At 46.4% G+C, this 23,114-nt stretch overlaps 1 long non-coding RNA gene across 10 annotated transcripts in view; it reads right to left on the reverse strand.

The window, feature by feature from the left end:
* The window catches only part of LOC110255466, a 49,898-nt gene extending 32,562 nt beyond the window's left edge, over positions 1-17,336 (reverse strand). For 6 of the 10 annotated variants that reach the window (XR_002335773.1, XR_002335768.1, XR_002335775.1 and 3 more), the window contains exon 1: positions 1,461-17,336. This is a non-coding gene — a long non-coding RNA (uncharacterized LOC110255466). The remainder of the gene's footprint in view (positions 1-1,460) is intronic. The other 4 variants (XR_002335772.1, XR_002335774.1, XR_002335770.1 and 1 more) reach the window with 4 other exon arrangements.

Raw genomic sequence — 23,114 nt, forward strand, 5'->3', positions numbered from 1 at the left:
AGGGCCTGCTTCCTGCCACCAAATGAGTTTGGCTGCCAGCCCCCAAGCCATGTGTGTATTCCAATGGGTCCCACGGGTCACATGAGGGAACCTGAGGCTGTAGGAATTTACCCTGTCCTGGAATCATGGAACTGGTGGTTGGCAAGCCCCAAAGGAGATGACAGAAGTCTTGCCTCTGGACCCCACACTCCAAACCAAGTCTCTCCAAGTTGGGTAGCCAATAAACATGATAACTTCCACTGCCTCACAAGTTGGGGTGGTCTGTGTTTTGGCCTACACATGTCATCTGGAAGATCCCAGTTCAGAGGTTCTCCAAACCTGTGCCACAGGGGTTCCCATCATGGCTCAGCTGAAGTGAATTTGCCTAGTCACCATGAGGGCATGAGGTCATTCCTTGGCATCGTTCAGTATCCTGAGGATCCAGCATTACTGGGACCTGTTCCTTGGGTCATGGACACGGCCCAGATCTGGAATTGCTGTGCCTTTTTTTGTTTGTAGTCATGTTCTCATGCAAGCTGCTGAGGGTCTGAGAGTGTTACTGTCCCCGTTGTGCAGACAGGGATACTAGGGTCAGTCATGTGAACATGCATGAGGTCATACATTAAGGATGCAGGTGGTGGCGCTTTGATGGGTACCCCTACCTGACAGGTGGAAATGTCTGGATCTTGCCATTGCGATGCAAGTCCTTTTGAGCTGAGGGGTACCCCCAGCCACAGCCCTTCGTCCCCTGGGTGTCCTCTGACCAAGGCCACCTGGAGTCCAAGCTCCATTGGCATATACATAGAAGTCGGCCTGCCAGCCGTTCACCAGGTTGCATAAACAACAAGCAGGCTTTCAGTTCTGGGCTGTGTCATTCTATTTTTATGGAACAGTCCTTTACTTTAGAAGTTATCCATCCAAAACCCAAAAGCAGGTTGGTGGATGAGACCACCATTGGTGGGAAAGGAAATGAAAGCATATATTAGACCACTTCCTAGACCACCTTAAAATTATGATATATGTATTTCCTTCAACAGGCCAAAATGACATCTCTATCTAGAAAATTCAACACAAAAATGGTACCAGTGTTACCCAGTGCTGGCAGGTAGGGCTTTTATCTTCAAATTCTTTTTTGAACTTTTGATCAATATGGATCTATTGCCCGTGAAACAAAAAGGTCAACAAAGTAAAACCATTGCCTATTCTTTCATGCATCTTCTTCTGAATAATCAACCAGGTAAAAGGCACAGCAAGCCTCTCCACAATTCTTTAGCAAACAGGAAACAGGGATATCATTTTTGAAATGGAAAACTTTGGCATGCCCATGATCACTAAATTTGTATGAAAAACTGTCCATAAATAATTCCTCTTTTGTTTCACCTCGGTGATAATACTTATGTATGACTTCATCCATCTATCTGCCCACCTCATTCAGAAGCCACACAGAAGATACAGAGCACCCGTGCAGATTGACAACTCACCTTTCCAGGAGCAATGGTGTTCTCCTTTCCTGGTTGAGGATTTTCCAATTCTTTTGTGCATCATTTCATTGCATGAACCACAATAATTTCAAGAGATAGCAGGGAGTGGGTCTTTCTTTTCTTTATCTGAGGAGAAATAAAGGGCACACAGTAGATCCCTGTGTACAAGGTGATAGGATTTCAATGAATATCATTCTTCAGATAAAATTCATATAGTAACGTACATCCTGGGCAAAGATGCAAAGATTCGTTACTTCAATGCCTAAATAATAACAGGAGGCAAGGTGTAAATTTTTTCTGAAAAAGTGGATATTATCTTGATTATGGGGGCCCCATCCTTGGCATGGAGATGTTCCTAGGCTGTTGGTCAATCAGAGCTACACATGCTGGCCTACCCCACCGCATTGGCATGGCCAACCGTGATCCGAGGTTGTTCTAAGATCTAATCCACAGTTGACGGATCCTTAAACCAATGAGCAAGGCCAGGGATCAAATCTGCTTCCTCACAGACATTCCTTGGGTCCATTACTGCTAGCCACAAGGGGCACTCTGCTTTTATGACCTCCACTTCTGGAATTTCTGAAAGTAGATTTGATGAATGTATGAATTTCCTGTAGAAAAATAATTGCTCCCTATATGTGGACCACCTCTAAGTTTGACTGTCTTGCCACCAGACAGATCATATTCCAGATTGGAAAAATGAAACCCAAATTAGCAAGGGCACTGCCTGACCATCTAGGTTGCCCTGTTGCCACATCCAGCTTCAGGCTTCCATCAGCCCTTGGCTCTCCCCAAAGGCAGGGCTCCGGTGAGATCCCTGAGCAGGAAGCACAGGAATCAGAGAGAAGGGCCTTCTAGAACCTGGTGGGCCTCCCGCTCCCTCAGCCCTGACGGCCATCTGCCCTGCTGGCTGGGCACCTGTGTGTTTGGGTGGTAGAGTTCCATGGGGTCCGTTGGGGCCCATGGTCAGAGGCAGAGCTGTGCCACAAGAGTTTCGATCATGGCTCTGCTGAAGGGAAACTGACTAGTCACCATGACAGCATGGGGTCAATCCGTGGCATCATTCAGTATGGTGAGGATCCAGCATTGCTGGGACCTGTTATTTGGGGCATGTACACAGCTCAGACCTGGCATTGTTGTCCCTGTATTGTCTGTAGTCATATTCTCATGCAAGCCCCAGGGAGGCTGAGAGTCTTACTGTCGGCGTTGTACAGATAGGGATGTGGAGGCTCAGCCAGGTGAACATGTGTGATATCTTATATCCAGGAAGCAGGTGGTGGTGCTTGGATGGTTACCGAGAACTGACAGGTAACCCAGCAACAGCCCTTTGCCGCCTGGGTGTCCTCTAACCAAGGCCACCTGGAGTCCAAGCTTCATCTGCATATACACACATGTCGGCCTGCCAGAGGTACAACATGTGGCCTAAAATCCAAGCCTACTTTCGGTTCTGGGCTGTGTCATTCTTTGGTTATTGAACGGTCCTTTTCATTAGAGGTTATCAAGCCAAAACAAAAAGCCAATTGGAGGATGAGACTACCATTGGTGGGAAAGGAAATGAAAGCGTTTATTAGATCACTTCCTAGACCTCCTTAAATTTATGACATAGGCATGTCCTTAGATAGGCCAAAACAACATCTCTATCTAGGAAATGAGACTAAAAATTAAAACTCTCATGAAGCATCTTCTGAAAAGTCAACCAGGTAAATGGCACAGCAAGCCTCTCCACAAGTCTTTCGCACGACAGGCAACAGGGATTTCTTTTTTAAATGGAAAACATTGACATGCCCATGGTCACTCATTTTGTATGAAAACCTGTCCATACCCAACGTCTCTCTTTTTCACCCACCGTGATTCACCTCAGTGATATTTCTTTTGCATGAGTCCATCCATCACTCTGCACACCTCCTTCACAAGCCACACAGAAGATACAGGGCACTTGTGCTAATTGACACTTCACCTTTCCAGGAGCAATGGTGTTCTCTTTTCCTGGTGGAGAATTTTCCCCTTCTTTGGCCCATTATTTCTCTGCATGAACCACAATGATTTCAAGAGCTAGCAGGGAGTGGGTTTTTCTCATCTTTCTCTGATGAGAAATAAAGGCCACACAGTAGATCCCTGTGTACATAGTGATAATATTTCAGCAGATACATTTCTTCAAATAAAATACATGTAATAACATATGCCCTTGGTAAAGATGCAAAGATTCATTAATTCAATGCCTCAGTAATAACAGAAGTATACCTGTATATATATTTTTTAAAAGTAGATTTTTCTTTATTTTGGGGCCCCTCTCTTGGCAAGGAAGATTTCCTAGACTGGAAGTCAATCAGAGCTAAACATGCTGCCCTATGCCCCAGTCATTCCCTTTGGCCCCGTGATCCGTGATGGTTCTGCAACTTAATCCAAAGCTCACGGATCCTTTACCCACTGATTAAGGCAAGGGATCAAACCCGCTTCCTCATGGACATTCCTTGGGTCCATTACTGCTGAGCCACGAGGGGACCTCTGCTTTGATAACTACCCCTTTTGTATTTCTCAAAACTGTATTTAATGAAAGTATGATTTTCTTGAAAAAAAAATGCACCCTACATGTGAACAACAACATGTAGGTTGGCTGTCTTGCCACCAGACAGATGGTTTTCCAGATGGCCCGCTGTGATTCGTGATGGGTAAAGAAGCTAATCCCAGCTCCCGGATCCTTCACACAATGAGCAAGGCCAGGAATCAAACCCGCTTCCTCATGGACATTCATTAGGTCCATTACTGCTGAGCCACAAGGGACCCTCTGCTTTGCTGAATTCCATTTCTGGAATTTCAAAAATGAAATTTATGAATATAAGATTATCTTGAAAAAAAAAGATGCACTCTAGAGGTGGAAAACTTAACGTTGAATGTCTTTCCACCAGTGAGATCATTTTCCAGATGAGACAAATGATGCCCAGATGAACAAGGGCACTAGCAGACCATCTAGGTGGGCCATTGCACAACCAACTCCAGGGTTCCATCAGACATTGCCTCTCCCCAAATGCAGTGCTCCAGAGAGGTCCCTGAGGAGGAAGCACAGGAATCAGAGATGAGGGGCTTCAAGCCATAATGGCCATCTGGATGAGAGGTACCTGTGAGTTGGGGGGGAGAGTTCCATGGGGTCCACTGGGGCCCATGGTCAGAGGCAGAGCTGTGGTGCCTGTGGTGCTGGGAAGGGCCTGCTTCCTACACGCAAATGGATTGGGCTGCCGGCCCCAAAGCCATCTGTGTATTCCAGTGGTTCCCACAGGTCACATGGGGGAATCTGAGGCTGTGGGAAGGGACCCTGTCCTGGGATAATGGAACTAGTGGATGAAAAGGCCTGAAGGAGATGACAGAAGACCAGTCTCTGGACCCCAAAATCCAAACCAAGTCTCTCCATGTCGTCTTCCAACATGGGGTGGTCGGTTATTTGGCTGACACACGTCATCTGGAATATGACAGTCTAGAGGACTTCCACACCTGTGACACAAGCGTTCCCATCATGGCTCCGCAGAAGGGAAACTGACTAGTTACCACGACGGCATGGATTCATTCCTTGGCATCGTTCAGTAGGCTATGGATCCAGCATTGCTGGGATCTGCTATGTGGTTCATGGACATAGCTCAGATCTGGCACGGCTGTCCCTGTATGGTCTGGAGTCATGTTCTCATGCAAGCCCCTGGGAGGCTGAGCTTGTGACTGTCCCCATTGTGCAGACAGGCAGACTGAGGCTCAGCAGGGTGAATGTGCATGATGTCATGCATCAAGGGAGCAGGTGGTGGAGCTTGAATGGGTCCCCAAACCTGAGAAGGGGAAAAGTCAGGATCTTGCCATTGCCATGCAAGGCAGTTTGAGCTGAGGGGTACCCCCAGCCACAGCCCTTCATCCCCTGGGTATCCTCTAACCAAGGCCACCTGTAGTCCAAGCTCCATCGGCATATACACACAAGTCTGCCTGCCAGCGGTTCGGCAGGTGGCCTAAAACTCAAGCAAGCTTTCACTTCTGGGCTGCCTCATTCTTTGGTTTATGGAACAGTACCCTGCATTAGAGGCTATCAAGCCAAAATCCAAAAGCCAGTTGGATGATGAGACTACCATTGGTGGGAAAGGAAATGAAAGCGTTTATTAGACCACTTCCTAGATCTCCTTAAACTTATGACATAGGCATGACCTTAGATAGGCCAAAACAACATCTCCATCTAGGAAATGAGACTAAAAATTAAAACTCTCATGAAGCATCTTCTGAAAAGTCAACCAGGTAAATGGCACAGCAAACTTCTCTTTTGCACAACAGGCAATAGGGATTTCTTTTTCAAATGGAAACCATTGACATGCCCATGGTCACTCATGAAAACCTGTCCATACCCAACGTCTCTCTTGCTTCACTCGCCGTGACTCACCTGCGTGATAACGCTGATGCATGAGCCCATCCATCTCTCTGCCCACCTCATTCAGAAGCCACACAGAAGATACAGAGCTGCCGTGCAGATTGACGCTTCACCTTTCCAGGAGCAATGGGGTTCTCTGTTCCTGGTGGAGGATTTTTCCCTTCCTTTGAATACTATTTCATTGCATGAACCACAACAATTTCAAGAGCTAGCGGGGAGTGGGTCTTTCTCATCTTTCTCTGATGAGAAATAAAGGCCACATGGTAGATACCTGTGTACACGGTGATAGGATTTCAATGGATATCTTTCTTCTGATAAAATTCATGTAATATCATATGCCCTGTGCAAAGATGCAAAGAATGGTTACGTCAATGCCTCAATAATAACAGGATTACAGCTGTGTCTTTTTATTTTAAAAAAGATTTTATCTTGATTTTGGGGGCCCCACCCATGGCATGGAGAAGTTCCTAGGGTGGCTGTCCATCAGAGCTAAATACGCTGGCCTATGCCACCACCATGGGCTTGGTCCACCGTGATTCACGATGGGTCTACCTTCTAATCCAGAGATCATGGATCCTTCACCCACTGAGCAAGGCCAGGTATTAAACCCGCTTCCTCATGGATATTCCTCGGGTCCATTACTGCTGAGCCACAAGGGGCCCTCTGCTTTGATGGCCTTGGATTTTGATTTTATGAAAGTGGATTTTATGAATATATGATTTTCTTGAAAAACAAAATGCACACTACAGGGGGCTAAGTCTAAGGTTGACTGTCTTTCCAACAGCTAGATCATTTTCCAGATTGGAGAATGATGCCCAGATGAGCCAAGGCACTGCCTGACCATCGAGGATGGCCCATTGACACATCCACCTCCAGGCTTCCATCAGCCATTGCCTCTCCCCAAAGGCAGGGCTCTGGTGAGATCCCTGAGCAGGAAGCACAGGAATCAGAGAGCAGGGCCTTCTAGAACCTGGTGGGCCTCCCACTCCCTCAGCCCTAATGGCCATCTGCCCTGGTTGCCATGCACCTGTGAGTTTGGGTGGCAGAGTTCCATGGGGTCCACTGGGGCCCATGGTCAGAGGCAGAGCTGTGGTGCCTGTGGTGCTGGGAAGGTCCTGCTTCCTGCCACCAAATGGGTTTGACTGCTGGCCCCAAAGCCATCTGTGTATTCCAATGGGTCCCATGGGTCACATGGGGAACCTGAGGCTGGGGGAAGGGACCCTGTCCTGGGATCGTGGAACCGGTGGTTGGAAAGGCCCGAAGGAGATGACAGAAAGCCTGTCTCTGGACCCCACTCTCCTAACCAAGTCTCTCCAAGTGTGGAACCCGAGAATTGGGATAATACCCGCTGCCTCACATCTTGGGGTGGTCTGTGTTTTCGCCGACAGACGTCATCTGGAAGATCCCACTCCAGATATCTTCCAAACCTGTGCCACAGGAATTCCCCTCATGGATCAGCCAAAGGTACACTGTCTAGTAACCACGAGGGCATGGTTAGTCATTCCTTGGCATTGTTCAGTATCCTGAGGATCCAGCATTGCTGCCACGTCTTATTTGGTCATGCACATGGCTCAGATCATGCATTGCTGTCCCTGGAATTTCTGTAGTCAAATCCTCATGCAAGGCCATGGGAGATTGAGAGTGTTACTGTCCCTGTTTTGCAGACAGTGTTACTGAGGCTCAGCCAGGTGAATATGCATGATGTCATACATCAAGGAAGCATGTGGTGGTGCTTGCATGGTTACCCAGACCTGACATGTGGAAAAGTCTGGATCTGTCCACTGCAATGCAAGTCTTTTTGAGATGATGTGTACCACCAGCCACAGACATTCGTCCCCTGGGTGTCCTCTGACCAAGGCCACATATATTCCAAGCTCCATCGGCACTGACACACAAGTCGGCCTGCCAGCGGTTAGCAAGTTTGCCTAATTCTTTTGTCATGGAGCAGTCCTTGTCTTTAGAGGCTATCAAGCAAAAACCAAAAAACCATTTGGAGGACTAGAATACCATATGTGTGAAAGGAAAGATAGGAATACATTTATTCCTTTTCCTATACTTCTGTAAACTGAACACATATGGTTTTCCTTAAACATGCTGAAAATGGCCTCTACCTAGGAAGATGCCAAGAAAAATGGTACCAGTGGAATTCAGTTCTGGCAGGCAGGGACTTTTGGTTCAAACTCCATTTTTGGACCTTTGACCTATTTGGATCCCTTGCCTGTGAAAAGAAAAAGGACAAGAATGTCAAATCATTGGCTCATCCTTAATGAGTCGTCTTCTGAAAAATCAACCCATTTAAATGGTACAACCAGCCTCTCCACCAGTCTTTTGGACAACAGGCACCCTGGGTTTCCTCTTTTTTTTTTTTAAATTGGAACCCATTGACATGCCCACTGTCACTAGTTTCGTAGGAAAACATGTCCATAGCTAACATCTCTATTCCTTTTCCTCACCCCCACCACAACTCAGTTCTAAGGCTTATGCATGAGTCCATCCATGTCTCTGTCCACCTCTTTTGCCATCCACACAGAGGTCACAGAGCACCCGTGCAGACTGACCCTTAGCCCTTCCATGAGCAACTGTGCTCTCTGGTCCTGGTGGAGGATCTTCCCATTCTTTGGAGCCATATTTCTTTGCACAAGCCACAACTTTTTCAAGAACTAACAGGGAGTGGGTCATTCTCTTCTTTCTATGTTGACCAATAAAGGCCACATTGTACATCCATATGTACATGATGATAGCATTTCAGTGGATAACATTCTTCTGATAAAATTCACTTACTAACTTATGCCCTGGGCAAAGATGCAAAGATTCCTTACTTCACTGCCTCAATACCAATAGGAGGGCAAGTGTATCTTTTTAAAAAAGCATTTATTTTGACTTTTAAGGTCCTCAGCCATGGCATGGGGAAGCACCTAGGCTAGGGGTCAGTTTGGAGCTACACTTGCCCACCTAAGTCAATGCCACAACCATGCCACACAGGATCGGAGACGCATCTGCAAACTCCCACTGAGCAAGGCCAGGGATCAAACCCACTTCCTCATGGAGAGGACTTCGGTCCGTTACTGTTGAGCCACAAGGGGAACTCCGTTTGGATGACCAACCCTTTTGCACTTTTTGAAGTGGGAATATACGAATGTATGAGTTTTAGGAAAACCTAATGCACCCTACTGGTGGACAAATTCTGAGGTCGACTGAATTGCCACCAGCCAGATCCTTGTCCAAATGGGATCCTGACACCCAGCAGAACCAGGGCACTGCCTGACCTTCTAGGTTGGCACGTGGCCCCATCAAGCTCCAGGTGGCAATCCACCCTTTGCTCACCCCAAAGGAAGTGCTCAGGAGAGTTCACGGAGCAAGGGGCAGAGCCATCTCTAGAACCTGGTGGGCCGCCCCCTCCCCCAGCCCTAAAGGCCATCTGCCCTGGTTGCCAGGCACCTGCGTGTTTGGGCAGCAGAGTTCCGTGGCGTCAGTTTTGGCCCATAGTCAGAGGCAGAGCTGTGGTGCCTGTGGGGCCGGAGAGGGCCTGCTGCCTGCTACCAAAATGTTTTGGCTGCCAGCCCTGGATTTCCTGTGGACACTCTCCTGGTGGTATTGGACACCTTGAGAGGAGTTCTATGTTTCCTGGAGCTTCCCTGGGACACCCCACTCTGGGCTCTCTTCTGGTCTTGGTTGTCCAGAGTGGGCATCATTTCAGAAGAGGAAGAGAGCTGGCTGAGATGGGTTCTGGCTGGGCTGAAGTCTACAGAAAGGCTGGGGGAAAATTGTATGCATGGCCCGAGGGCTTGAAGCCCTCCAGTCACCCGCTGCATAGGCCAGCACCCCCAACTTGCAAAGCCCATGCTTGGCGGCACTTCATCACATCCCCAACATGTCATCTCCCAACAGGGAAAGCTTCCTTGGCAAAGGACGGAAGAGGGAGCCCTCTCACCTGTGCTGTCTCTGGCTGATGTGGGCTCATGTCCAAGGACAGATCCTATCCCTTGGAGCCAACTCAGAAGCCTAAAAAGCCCAAGGGTTCAAGGCCTAAAACACCTTGGAAACATCCCAGGAGAAGGTCCACCACCTCCAGGAGAAACCCATATTTGGGCTGAAGGAAAACATTCATCTTCAGCCATGTCTGCAAAAGCTCTGCCAGGAAACAGAGGGATGGAAGCAGAGAATGTGGGTCCTGAGGGAACAAAAATATGTGTGTGAATGTTTATACACACAGAGGTGTGGGTCCTGGAGGAGAAAGGGATCCAGCTGCCATCTCTGGCTGAAAGCACCCTGAAGACAATCCATTGGCCTGAGCCTTGGGAAGCAGAAGGAACATGACTTGCGGACAATGACTGCCCACCAGCACGGCTGCCAGAATGCCAAAGGAAGCTTCTCATGCATGCTTGGCACTGCAAAGTGCCCTTACAAAAGCATGAAGAATACATCAAGGCCATCTCCAGAGAACTGCCTGAAGACCATCAGATGAATGGAGAGCTTGCGGGACAAGGACAAAGTCTACAAACTGAGTGCACATCCTTACAGGCAGAGAACTCTCAGCTGGAAAGGGAGATTCAGGAGCTTCAGCTCCACATCGGGATGCTGTCCCAATTACATGAAGAGCACCTCAAGAAACTCCTGAGAAGATCCATTGAGGAGGAGGCTCGTGGCCTCACCTTACAGAAGAAATGCCCCCAGGTGTTCAGACGCTTGGGCTCTCTGCATTAGCAGGGCAGAGTCTACAAGAAGATAGTGGAAGACATGGGCAGAGAGGTGGCCAGGACCACTGTCTCTTACCAGAATGAGATCCTCTTCTATGAGGCTAGAGCCCACACAAGAGGGATGGCAGCTCTGTGGGCTGAGAGACAGCTCCTGGAGCTCAGAAGGGGAAATGCTGCCATGAAACAAAGGCTGGCCCACCTCCAGGTTGAGCTCCAGGCTTTCCCGAGAAGGGCTGTGGCACCTACTTTTCCACACACGGCCCACATATGCCTGCAATTCCCAGGGTACCCCCTTTCTCCTCAGCTTCCACAGGAAGCAGGAAGTTTGCACCAAGAGAGCTCAGGCTCCCCAAGTCCCACCCAGGTTGGATGCCATGCTCAGACCAGATGGGTCTCAACACACAGAGCCACACCGAGAACTACACCTGTGACATCTCCCTAGACAAGGAGAGTGGATTTCTCTCTTTCCAGTCCAACTGCTCTCTCTAACTGATGCTCTCCCTCCTCCAAGTTACATTTGCTGGCACCACCGTGCCTCATCAGGATTGGCTCAACAAGGGATTTATTTCGTATCATTCTCAGGAATACCTGCATTTCAGGTTCCTGGGCCCTCACATTGAACGTGGATAAGGACTGTATTTTGATTCCAATCAAAGGTCCCCTTTGCACTAAACCATTGTGGCTGTCTCACATTGATCCTTTCAACTCACAAAGCTTCCTTGAATAGGAGAGGAATTGGGAGGAACTGGTCAAAGGAACATCATCTTTCCCCTCCTGCATTGTCCCTGTGTTATTGTTTTGTTTTGTGGTTGGTTTGATTTGTCTTACAGATGCAAAAGAAGGCCAAACAAACCCCTCAACCCCAAAGCCTTCTGATGCCTTGCCCTCCCTTTCCCTTGGCACCAGGGAGGCCTTCCCCAATCTGGCTCTGAGCATCCGGGGGCTTCTGTGGAGAACTCCAACCCTGGCTTCTTCCCTCCTTGGGGCACCTGCACTGGCCGTTCTGGTTGCTGGCCTCTTCCCATGGCTGGAGCTGTATCATCCAGCCTCAGCTCAAAGGCCACCTCCTCCAGGAAGCCTTCTCTGGCCACCATGCTGAAAGGGGTAGTTCTCCACCACGGAGGCCCTCCCTAGCACACAGGGCCTTCAGTGCACACATGCTGGCCAACATCATCCCTGTGGATCTTTTCTGATGGCTTGAGGGTCTGTTGTGACAGGTCACCTCCAACGGGATGGCAGCCTGCGGCTCTGTGGGGCTGGGACCTTGTCAGGCTTGGTGAACCCCTCAGCCCATCATGAAGAACAGAGAGGAGGTGGGAAATAGGCAGGGCCCACATGGACAGAGGAAGGCGGTTTTGAGAAATGCCTGGACCTGGGGAATTCCACCTCGACTCCAGGGCCTAGATCAGGACACCAGGGCACACTGTGCTCCAGGAGGATCCAACACCACTAGGCCTACCTCAGAGGCCCTTCTCAAGTGCAGACCTGAAAGGAGAGCAGAGCTCTCCAGGGTGGGGTCCCCTGTGTCTATCAGCCTGTCCCATTCCTTCCCTCACCCCCACCACAGCCAGCATCCACCTTCCTCTCACAGCTCTGGCATCTGAGAAGAAAGCTCATGAAATAGATTAGAGTGGAATCCTTGGAGGGAAATGGAGAAGGCTCACAGTGACTCCTCAAGGAGAAGATGTGCCTTTCTCTGGTGAGATGATGTTATGCTCTATCAGATTGATGATCATATATTTAAGTGTGTGTGTGCGCGCGCGCGTGTGTGTGTGTGTGTGTGTGTGTGTGTGTGTGTGTGTGTGTGTGTAGATTTATTAGATCACAGAGAAGCATGGATACACATATGCCTGTACCTAAAGTTAAAAGTCAATGAATACAGTATACCATATATATGTTAGGATGTCATATATATTCCTTTTCCCCAGGAGAAGTTCAGTGTCCTTTCAAAGAAAACCACTCTGTAGTTGACAGCCAGAGCCTGAGGAGACTAGGCATTTTTTCCTTTATTGGCTGTACCTGCAGCATGCAGTATTTGGGGCCCGAGGTAGTGTCTGAGCCAAATGTGCAGCCTAGGCTAGAGTTATCGAGAGAAATGCTGGATCCTGGACCCCCTGCTCTCGTCCAGGGATAGAACCAGCAATGCTGCAGAGACACGCCTGATTGTGAATCCACTATTCCACAGCAGGAATACCTCATAACCTGTTTTGAGAACAAGCATATTTGGCCCACCAAGGATGGGTTCCATGACGTTCTGGCTGGGATCACTCCTCAAAGGAGAGTCAAGAAGGCATGGGAGTAAACACCCTAGCTTGTGTCCCAGTCACTACCAGGGATGCACCAGAGGCTCCAGGTCCTGTGGTCACATGTGGAAATGCACACAAACCCACGCACTTCTCATAGCAGCCATCTGTGTGTTGCAATGGTTCCCGTTGGTCGCATGGGGAACATTAGGCTGGGGGCCGTGACCCTGTCCTGGGAACAGGTAACCTGTGGGTGGCAAGGCCTGAATGAGACGACAGAAAGCATGCCTCTGGAACCCATGCTCCAAACCAAGTCTCTAAAAGTGGGTTACATGAGAAGCAGGATCATTCCCCCAATGTCTCTCAACTTAGGAATGTTTCTGTTTGGTAGAACCCATGGCATATGGTAGATCCCAGTCCAGAAGTCTTTCAAACCTATGCCACAGAAGTTTCCGTCATGGCTCAGCAGAAGGGAATCTGAATAGTAACTATGATGGCATGGTGTCAATACATGGCATCGCTAAGTTGGCTGAGGATTTAACATTGCCGTGACTTGTGATTTGGGAAACGGACACGGCTCAGATCTAGCGTTTTTGTCCCTGTAGTATCTGCTCGCAGTTGCAGCTTTGATTCCACCCACAGTCTTGGACCATCCAGGTGCCATGGGTATGGCCCTAAGAGTGTGAATAAAATCCAAAATATATGAACCACACTAGGAATCCAAACCATGGATATGACAACTCCAGATCCTGAACCTGCTATGCCATACGTGAACTGCTTTCTATCTGCTCAAAAACAATATTTTTGGTCCTATTCTACATGCACAAAATCAGATAACCTTGGGTCTGTATCCTTTACTTCACCACCAACAACATATGGACAGCTAGTCCTTGAAAATGGTGATAGAAATGGTGCTCACCCAACCTCATCATTTGCAACACAATTTAGGACTCTTGCCCTCTGATCATCTACCAGGTTTCATTCAAGGAAATCCAAGGAAGGGCAAGGCTGAATCACCAATTACAGTGAAGTCAGTCACCTTATGGTACCATCAAGATCTCCACATAACCATCAAACAAATGGATTCAACATGGTTCACACTACTCTACTGCCAAAGCCAACCAAGGAGCCAATGCACTTGATCAATGATTCTAGCCCAACAGCTTTTACTATCTTTCTTATTTCACTGAGGTATCTGGGGACTTAACCAGCAACCATCAGTAATTCATTCAGTCAGAGTAAGTATGTTACTGATGACACATGCCAAACAGCGACCTTAATTGAAAGATGAATAAAAACCATGGTTCTTTCCCTCGGGATGCTGACCACTGAATAAATTGCACACACAGACATACATTCATACAAACACACACACACACACACACACACACACACACACACACACTCACGCACAATGCACCTCAAGATAGGACTAAACATCTGAGACAGCTACAAAGATACTGCTACTGAAGGTCAGAAAAAAAAGCTGTTGCTTATAGAGGGCACAAAGGATTTTTTCTCCTGTATCAGACCTGCTGATCCCAAAGAGCATGGATTCAAATTTTTCACACTCTCTCTCCCCCAGAACCTCTCACTGACCATTTTCCTTGCATGGACCTCAGGATATCTTGAATTATTGCTGAAAGGTGACTGAATGATGCCTCCCAATCAACTTTATGGACCTCTCTTTGTCTGCACACAGATTAGATGTGGGCCACCACATTCTTTCTTCAATGGCCATCCCCTCTCCTCTATCCCTCTTTCAGACGACCTAACCCAAGCCCTACCTCCATCCCAACCAAGACCAAAATGCACCCCACTGGAATACCTTAGGAAAGCTAACCCAAATATCACCCAAAACATATGAAAACACACTTATTCCATACCTGCATATACATAGACAGACACACAGAAACACATAAATAGAAGCAATGTTGGAAAATAGTAAGCAAGTTCCAAAAGCAACAGACTTTTCCAAACGTGCCATCTAGGAACAAACTTCCTAAATGCTCCAATCTCCAAACACAGAGCCAGTGAGGAAGCAAGCCAGACAAACAACCAAGCATCAAGCACCAGCCTCAGAGGTCCAGACCTTCCCAAATTCGAGCCCACGCTGGGAATGCTTCTCACTGACCCTCTTTGGGGACACCAGCTTCCCAGAGAAATGACAGCCTGACCTGGATATGGGCTCCTGAGGAAAGTGGAGACAACCTACTTCATGAACTGATGTGCAGAGAGACAAGTAGATTGTGAACTGACAATGATGAGAATAGGACCACAGCATCCAGGGAGGAAGAGGATCCATGGAGGATTCCTGATCAGGAAAATGAGAAAAAGGGGCTTCAGGCTCTCGTAGGGCCCAGCCTGCCCATCCCACATACAGCCCCGTGAACCCAGGGACATGAAGGTTGCCCCTGGCCAGGTTAAGTCCAGCCTGGGCTGTGGGGTGCCCTGAGCCACACTGCGGCAGAGCCTACTGCCAAGCAGGCACCACCCCATCCGAGGTCAGCATCCAGGGGGGCTCCTCTGAGCCGTGGGACTCCAGGAAACCAAAATGGCCAAACACATCTTGACATTGGTCCAGCCGAAACGCCTACAGCCCCATTGGGAAAAGGGAGCAAACAGATGAGGGCAAAAGAGAGGACCAGAGGCTGACTAACTTCCACAAAGGGACCTCACCTGACCTGGGACCAGGCGGGAGGCACCCAGTGGGGCTCCTGAGGACAGGAGGCCAAAGGCCAGGCCCACTGGGGAGGTGACAGCACTAACAGCTGCCTGACTGCCACCCTGGAGGATCTGAGAGAGATCCCTGCCAGCCAGAGGAGGGACCCGAGGCTAGAGGAGGCAACAGGAAGGTGGAGGAAACAGAAGGAGAGAAGGAAGTGGGCCCAAACCCAACAGGGCATCGCCTACAGGAGGAGAGGACTGCCACACAGAGTGAACTATGGAGGCACCCGATTACCTTGGTGACCTGCCCTGATCGACAATGCCTTGCTGCCAGCTGGGGCTTGGGGAAGATAGGTGAGGGATGGTCAGCATCCTGGATCCCCAGCTGGGGCCATGCCCAGGGCCCACTGAGAGATGGGAGAGTGTGGCTTGACTCCTCTCTGGCTCACACCTCCAGCTCCAGCTCCTGGGCAGGCAGACAGCAAGCAAGCACTGTGACCAACCACACTTTTGGGTCCACTCAGCAGGAGTCATATGCCCACAGGCAGCACAGCCAGCCAGCAAGGGTGTGGGTCTTAGAGCACAAAAGTAAAGCTCACAGGGGGTGGAACCAGGGTCTAAGACTCCTGCTGCCTTGGGCCTGTATCCTGAACTTCAGCACCAAAACAACCTGGACAGCTAAATCCCTGGAAATGGTCCCTAGCATTGGGGTTCAACAAAACTCAACATTTGAAACACATATTCAGACACTTGCCCTCCAAGCATCTACCAGGTTTCATTCAAGGAAAGCCTAGAAAGGGCAAGGCTGAATCACCAACGACAGTGCAGTCAGTCACCTTGTGGTACCATCAAGTGCTCCACATACCCATCAAACAGAGTCTACAAGGGTCACTCTACTCCATGGTCAAAGCCAACCAAGGAGCCAAGGCACTTGATCAATGGTTCTAGCCCTACAGCAAAAGTTGTTTTTCTGTTTTCATTTGTGAACTTGGGGCCTCAATCAGCAACCATCAGTCAGTCATTCATTCACCATAAGTGTTGTTTTACAGACCCCTTGTGCCAAACACAGTCCACATTTCAAAGATGAATGAAACCATGTTTCCATCCCTCAGGAAGTTGACCACTGTCTACCACGAATAAAGAAACCAAGAAATAAAATCATGATACTGCTCAAGATAGGACTACACCCTTGAGACAGCTACATAGATACTGCTCCCATCATTCAGAAAAAAAGAAAAAAATGAGTTGCTTACAGAAGGCACAACATAGTTTTCACATCTCACAGAACTGCCAATCCAAGGAGTGTGGGTTCTTGTGTTTTCATACTCTTTCTCCCCCAGGATATCCCACTCACCGTTTTCCTTCCATGGACCTCAGACTCTACAGATTTCTTCCTGGAATGTGACTAATGGATCCCTCCCAATCCCCTTGATGGGCTTCTCTTTCCTCCATACACAGGTTAGATATTGGCTGCCCCATTATTTCATCAAGTGTGATCATCTCTCAAATTTCATCTTTCCTATGACCTGACACAACTGCTAACGCCATCCCAACCAAGATCAAAATGAATCCCATTGGAAAACCTTAGGAAAGCTAACACAAATTCCACCAACCATATATGAAAACCCATTGATTTCATACATACATACCTAAATACATACATTCAGACATACATAAATAGAATCAACGCTTTAAAATATCAAGCAAGTTCCAAAAGCAACAGACTGTTCTCAAAGTACCTTCTACACAAAAACATATTAAATGCCCCAATGTGCAAACACTTAGCAAGTAAAGGAGCAAGCCTGACAACCAACAAACCAGCAAACTCAGATTTCCATATTCTCCCAATTTTGAACACTGGCAATGATTTTCAATGACGATGGGGAAAACAGCCTCCCAAAGACACCACAGCCTTCCCAGGATATCAGCTCATAAGGAAAGTGGAGAACACTTCCTTCACTCACTGATATGCCGAGATTCCAGCAGAATATTAACTGGCAATGATGAGACTAGCAAACCAGGATCCACAGCTGAAGAGGATCTGTCACGGATTAATGCTCATGCATGTTCGAAAAGTATAATTTGTGTGCTGGTGGGGCCCAGCCTGCCCAGCCTGAAAACAGCCCTGGGAATCCTGGGGACCTGAAGTTTGTCCCCAGCCAGGTTCAGACCAGCCCAGGCTGCCGGGATGACCTGTGCCTCCACCTGCCTGTCTGCAGCCACACCAGGCCACCTCTCTCCATCTTTGAGCTGAAAATTCATAGCTCATGTATTAAGCTGATGTTCCCTTCCCTTGTTTTTACATATCCGTTAGAGGATTTTGACTTATGGTTACCTTGGGTTTCATATATGTTGATATATAACAATGTCCAGTTGTTTTAAACTGATACTCATTGAAGTTCAAATATGTTCTAAAAGATCTACTGTTATACACCCTCCCCCATATTTTCTGTTTATAATGACCTATTTTCCATCTTCTTATCTGTCCCCTATTTGTCATAGGTGGAGTTGATTTTATCATTGTTTGCAAACATTCATAGTAACTTCTTTAAGTGGTTTCATTCGCAGCCTTTGGTATGTTTCCTTCTTTCCTCTTTTTTTTTTTTTTTAAGGGTTGTGAACACAGCATACGATTTGACACAGAGCTGGGGGTGGAATCACAGCTGCAGCTTCTGGCCTACACCACAGACACAGAAATGCAAGATCTGAAACACATCTGTGCCCTCTGCTGCAGCTTGCCCCTATACCAGATCCTTAACCCAGGGAGGCTAGGAATTAACCCTGCAGCCTCCTGGATACGAGCTGGGTTCTTAACCTGCTGAGCCACAATGGGAACTTCCATTTTGTTGTTTGAAGGTGCGATTGTTCCCCTTGCTATCCATTCCAATTTTTCTTTTGTCTTTTTTGCAGCTACACCTGTGGCCTATGGCAGTTCCAGGGTAGGGGTCAAGGGAGCTGTACATGCCATCCTGCACCATAGCTCAGGGAAACACACAGTCCTTAATCCACTGATTGAGGCCAAGGAACAAACCCATGTCCTCATGGACACGAGTCGGGTAAGTTCCCAATGAGCTGCAATGGGAACTCCCATTATTTCTTGTAGTTTTTTCTTTTTCACTGCAAGAAGACCTTTGATTATTTCTTATAATGTCAGTTTAGGACTGATGAGCAGATATCAGGAGGGGTTAACATACTTGAAAAACATGGCCACCACATATCCAAACCAAACACCACATTCAGCAAAAGCAAAAAGAAGATAAAACAACCCTAAAATAAAAGGAAATCATCCAAGAATGAAAGAAAGAAAAAGATAAGAAAGAAATGAAACAAAGGGAAACACAAATGCAACTGGGAGATGAGCTTTAAAACACAATAAATACATAGTTTTCAATAATCACCTTAAATGTCAATGGACCAAATGCTCCAATCAAAAGACACAGAGTGGCACAATGGATTTTAAAAAAAAAAGACTACAATATCCTGCCTCCTAGAGACACAACTGAGGGCAAAGACACATATGAACTGAAAATGAGGGAATGGAAAATGGTATTTCATGTGAATGGAACAGACAAGGAAGCAGGTCTTTGTAACACTCACTACAGACAAAGTACACATTAAAACAAAGGCCATAAAGAAAAACAAAGTAGGACACTAATGATAAAAGGAAAATGTAAGTAGAGGATATCACATTCGTCAATAGATATGCCTCTACAATAAGAGCACGCAAATACATACAATTCATACTAACAGACATAAAAAGACAAACTGAGGAGAATACAATAAAGTTAGAGGAGATTTTCACACCCCACTCACTTGAATGCACAGGGCCTTGGGACCTAATATCAGTATGCCAAACGAGATCCTAAATGACACAATAGAAACATTACACTTAATGATACTTTCAGGACTTTACACCCAAACGTATACATTACATCCGGAAATATCACAATATACCTTCTTTTCAAGTACATGTGGAAAAGTCTCATGGACTCACCACATACCACATACGGGGGCATATAACTGAAGTCAACAAATTTCAGACTAAAGAAATTTTTCCAAGCATCTTCTCTGACCACAATGGCAGGAAACTAGAAATCAAACACAGGACAATAAAAAAAAAAAAAAAAGACTACCTGGAGGCGAAACAACATGCTACTAAACACATGCAACGGGTCAATGAGGAAATCCAAAGGGAAATTTAAACATACCTTGAGACAAGTGACAGAGAAAACACAACCTGTCAAAATCTATGGGATGCCAAAAAAGCTGGTCTCAGAGGGACGTTCATAACAATACAGGCCTTCCTCAAAGAAGAAGAAAATCATCTTCTCCCTCCTAAAGGCATCAGAAAACGAAGAACAAACAAAAGCTAAAGTCCTCCAAAGGAAGGAAATCATACCGATCAGAGAGGAAATCAAGAAAATCGAGATTCAAAAAACAACAGCAAAAATTAAGAGAACCAACCATGGTTCTTTGAAAGGGTAAAGCAAAACTGACAAAACTCCAGACAGACTCACCAAGAAGAGGAAAGAACTCCAATCAACCAAAGGAGAAATGGAAAAGAAGACATCTCAACAGATACTACAGAAACAAACAAACAAAAAAACCCCAAGAGAATACCATGAACAATTAAAAGGCCAACAAATTTGAAAACCCAGAGGAAATGGACAACATTGGAGAGACATGAAGCCTCCAGGTCAAGAAGAAATTGATAAGTTGAACACAATTATCCTCAAAAAGGAAATCAAACATGTAGTCATAACATTCGCCTCAAGCAAAAGTCCAGGATGTGATGGCTTCGGGAACAAATTGTACCAAACATACAAGATGAAATTTAGATCCATCCTTCTTAATCTTCTCCAATCGGTGCAAGAACAAGGAACACTCCCAAGGACATTCAATGAAGCCACCTTCACCCTCATACAAAAAGAAGACAATGACATTACCAAAAAAGAAAGTTACAGGCCAATAGCTTTGATGTGTCTAGACGCAAACATTCTCAACAGAATTTTAGCCTACTGAATCCATCTACATATAAAAAAGATCATATACCATGGCCACGTGGGATTCATCCCAAGTTCACAAGGATGGGTAAACATATACAAAACATTCAATGTCATACATCACCTTAAAAAAAAGGAGAGTTAACCACCGCAAGAGAAGTTCAACAGCTACAGAAAAAGCATTTGGAAAAAATCCATCTTCCACTCATGATAAAAATCTCTAACCAATTTGAGCAAAGAGGGAATATGTCTTAACAGAACAAAGGTATATTATCTTTATATCCAATATAATCCTCAATGGAGAAAAGCTGAAAGCCTTCCAATAAAATATGGAACCAGACAAGCATACCCACTCCAACCCCTTTTATTCAACCTAGTATTGGAAGTCCGAGGAACAGCAATCGATCAAAGCAAAATGAAAGGGAATACAAGAGGTAAAACTGTGACTCTATGCAGATGACATGATACCATAGAGCAAAAACCCTAATGGCTCCACACGAAAGCTTTTTGAACTGAAGGACAGATTCAGCCACGTTGCAGGACACAAACTATCACTCAGAAATTGGCTGCATTTTGGTACAGTAACAATGAAATATTAGAAAAGGAAGATAAAAATACAATGCCCTTTCTTTCTTTCTTTTTCTCTTTTTACCTATTCTTGAGTTGCTCCCGTGACATACGGAGGTTCCCAGGATAGAGGTCTAATCGGAGCTCTAGCCATCAGCCTACACCAGTGCTGCAGAAATGCAGGATCTGAACTGCGTCTGTGACACAGCAACGCTGGATCACTTACCCAGTGAGCAAGCCCAGGGAATGAAGCTGCAACCTCATCATTCCTAGTTGGATTCATTAAGCACGGCGCCACGACAGGAACTCCTACAAAGCCTTTTAAAATCAAGCCCACCAACATTGAATACCTAGGAATAAACCTGACCATGGAAGTAAAAGATTTTATCCTGAGAATGATTAAACATTCAGCAGGAAAAATAAAGCGGATACTTAGAAATGGAAAGATATTCCATACGCCTTGATTGGAAGAATGAATATTCTTAAAATGGACACAGTACCCATAGCAATCTGCAGGATTAAGGCAATCCTTTGCCAATTACCCATGACATCTTCCACAGAACTAGAACAAATGATCGGAAAGTTCACGTGGAACCATAAAAGACTGAGAATGGTCTACAAACAGTTCAAAGGAAAACAACAACAACAATAAGAACAAACATCCAAATGCATTGCTTTCCCAGACTTTAAAAAATACTACAAAGCTACAGTAATCAAGGCAGTGTGGTACTGGTTAAAAAAAAAAAAAAAAAAAGACATGGAGATGAATGGAATACAATAGAGAGCCCAGAAATTAACAAAGACACCTGCAGTTCATTCACTTTCAACCAAGGAGGCACGAATACAAAATTGGAAAAAGACACTCTCTTCAGCAAGCGATGCTGGGAAACCTGGAGAGCTAGGTGTAAATCAAGGAAAACAGAACACACCCTTGCACTGGGCACAAAAGTAACCTCGAAATGGCTCAATGACTTATAACGAAGACAAAACACTCTAAAACACCTAGAAGAGAACACAGGCAAACATTCTCTGACAAGTGTCCATACAGATATTTCCTTAGGCCAGTCTCTCAAGGTATTAATTGAAAGGGAAACAAAATTAGACCAATGGGACCTAAGCAACCTGAAAAGCATTGGCACAGCAAAGGAAACCAGGACAAAATCCAAAAGACACCCACCTGGGTAATGGGTAATTGGCAAAACCCACAAAAAGGCTTCATCTACAAAATATACCAACAACTCACAAACTCAACAGCAAAACAGCAAGCAACCCAAATGATTAAACAGGAAGAAGACCTACACAGACATTTCTCCAGAGAAGACATGCGGATGGGCAACGGACACAGGAAAAATTGCTCAACATCCCTACTATTAGAGAAAGGCAAATAAAAAATGACAATGAGAAACCACCTCACACCAGTCAGAATGGCTACCATTTATAAAGAAGTCTACAAATCACCAATGCTGGAGAGGGTATGGAGAAAAGAGAACCCGCCTACACTCATGGTGGGAATGTAAATTGGAACAACCAGTATGGAAAATGGTATGGATGTACTTCAGAAAACTAACTCTAGAACTACCATAGGATCCAGCAATCCCACTCCAGGGCATATCTGGACTGAGCTTTCATTAAAAAGATGCATGCACCAATGTGTTCCCTGCAGCACTATGCACAGTAGCCAAGACACAGAAATAACCCAAGACACAGAAATAACCCAGAAGTCCATCGACACATGCAAGGATTAAGAAGGGCTACATATACACAGTGGAATACTACTCAGCCACAGAAAAGAACTAAGCAATGCCATCTGCAGCAACAGGCATGGAACTAGAGACTCTCATACCAAGTGAAGAAGTCAGGAAAAGAACAAAAAATACCATATGGTATCACTTATATCTGGAATCTAACATACGGCACAAATGAACCTACCTACAGAAAAGAAACAAGCTCATGGACATACAGAAGAGACTTGTGGTTGGCAAGGAGGAGGGGGTGGGTGTGGATGGCATGGGCCTTTGAGGGCAGTAGATGTAATCTATTGCCTTGGAGTGGATAAGCGATGAGATCCTGTTGCATATCACAGG

This window comes from Sus scrofa, chromosome 9 (genome assembly GCF_000003025.6).
Source record: "Sus scrofa isolate TJ Tabasco breed Duroc chromosome 9, Sscrofa11.1, whole genome shotgun sequence".
NCBI classification, from domain to species: domain Eukaryota; kingdom Metazoa; phylum Chordata; class Mammalia; order Artiodactyla; family Suidae; genus Sus; species Sus scrofa.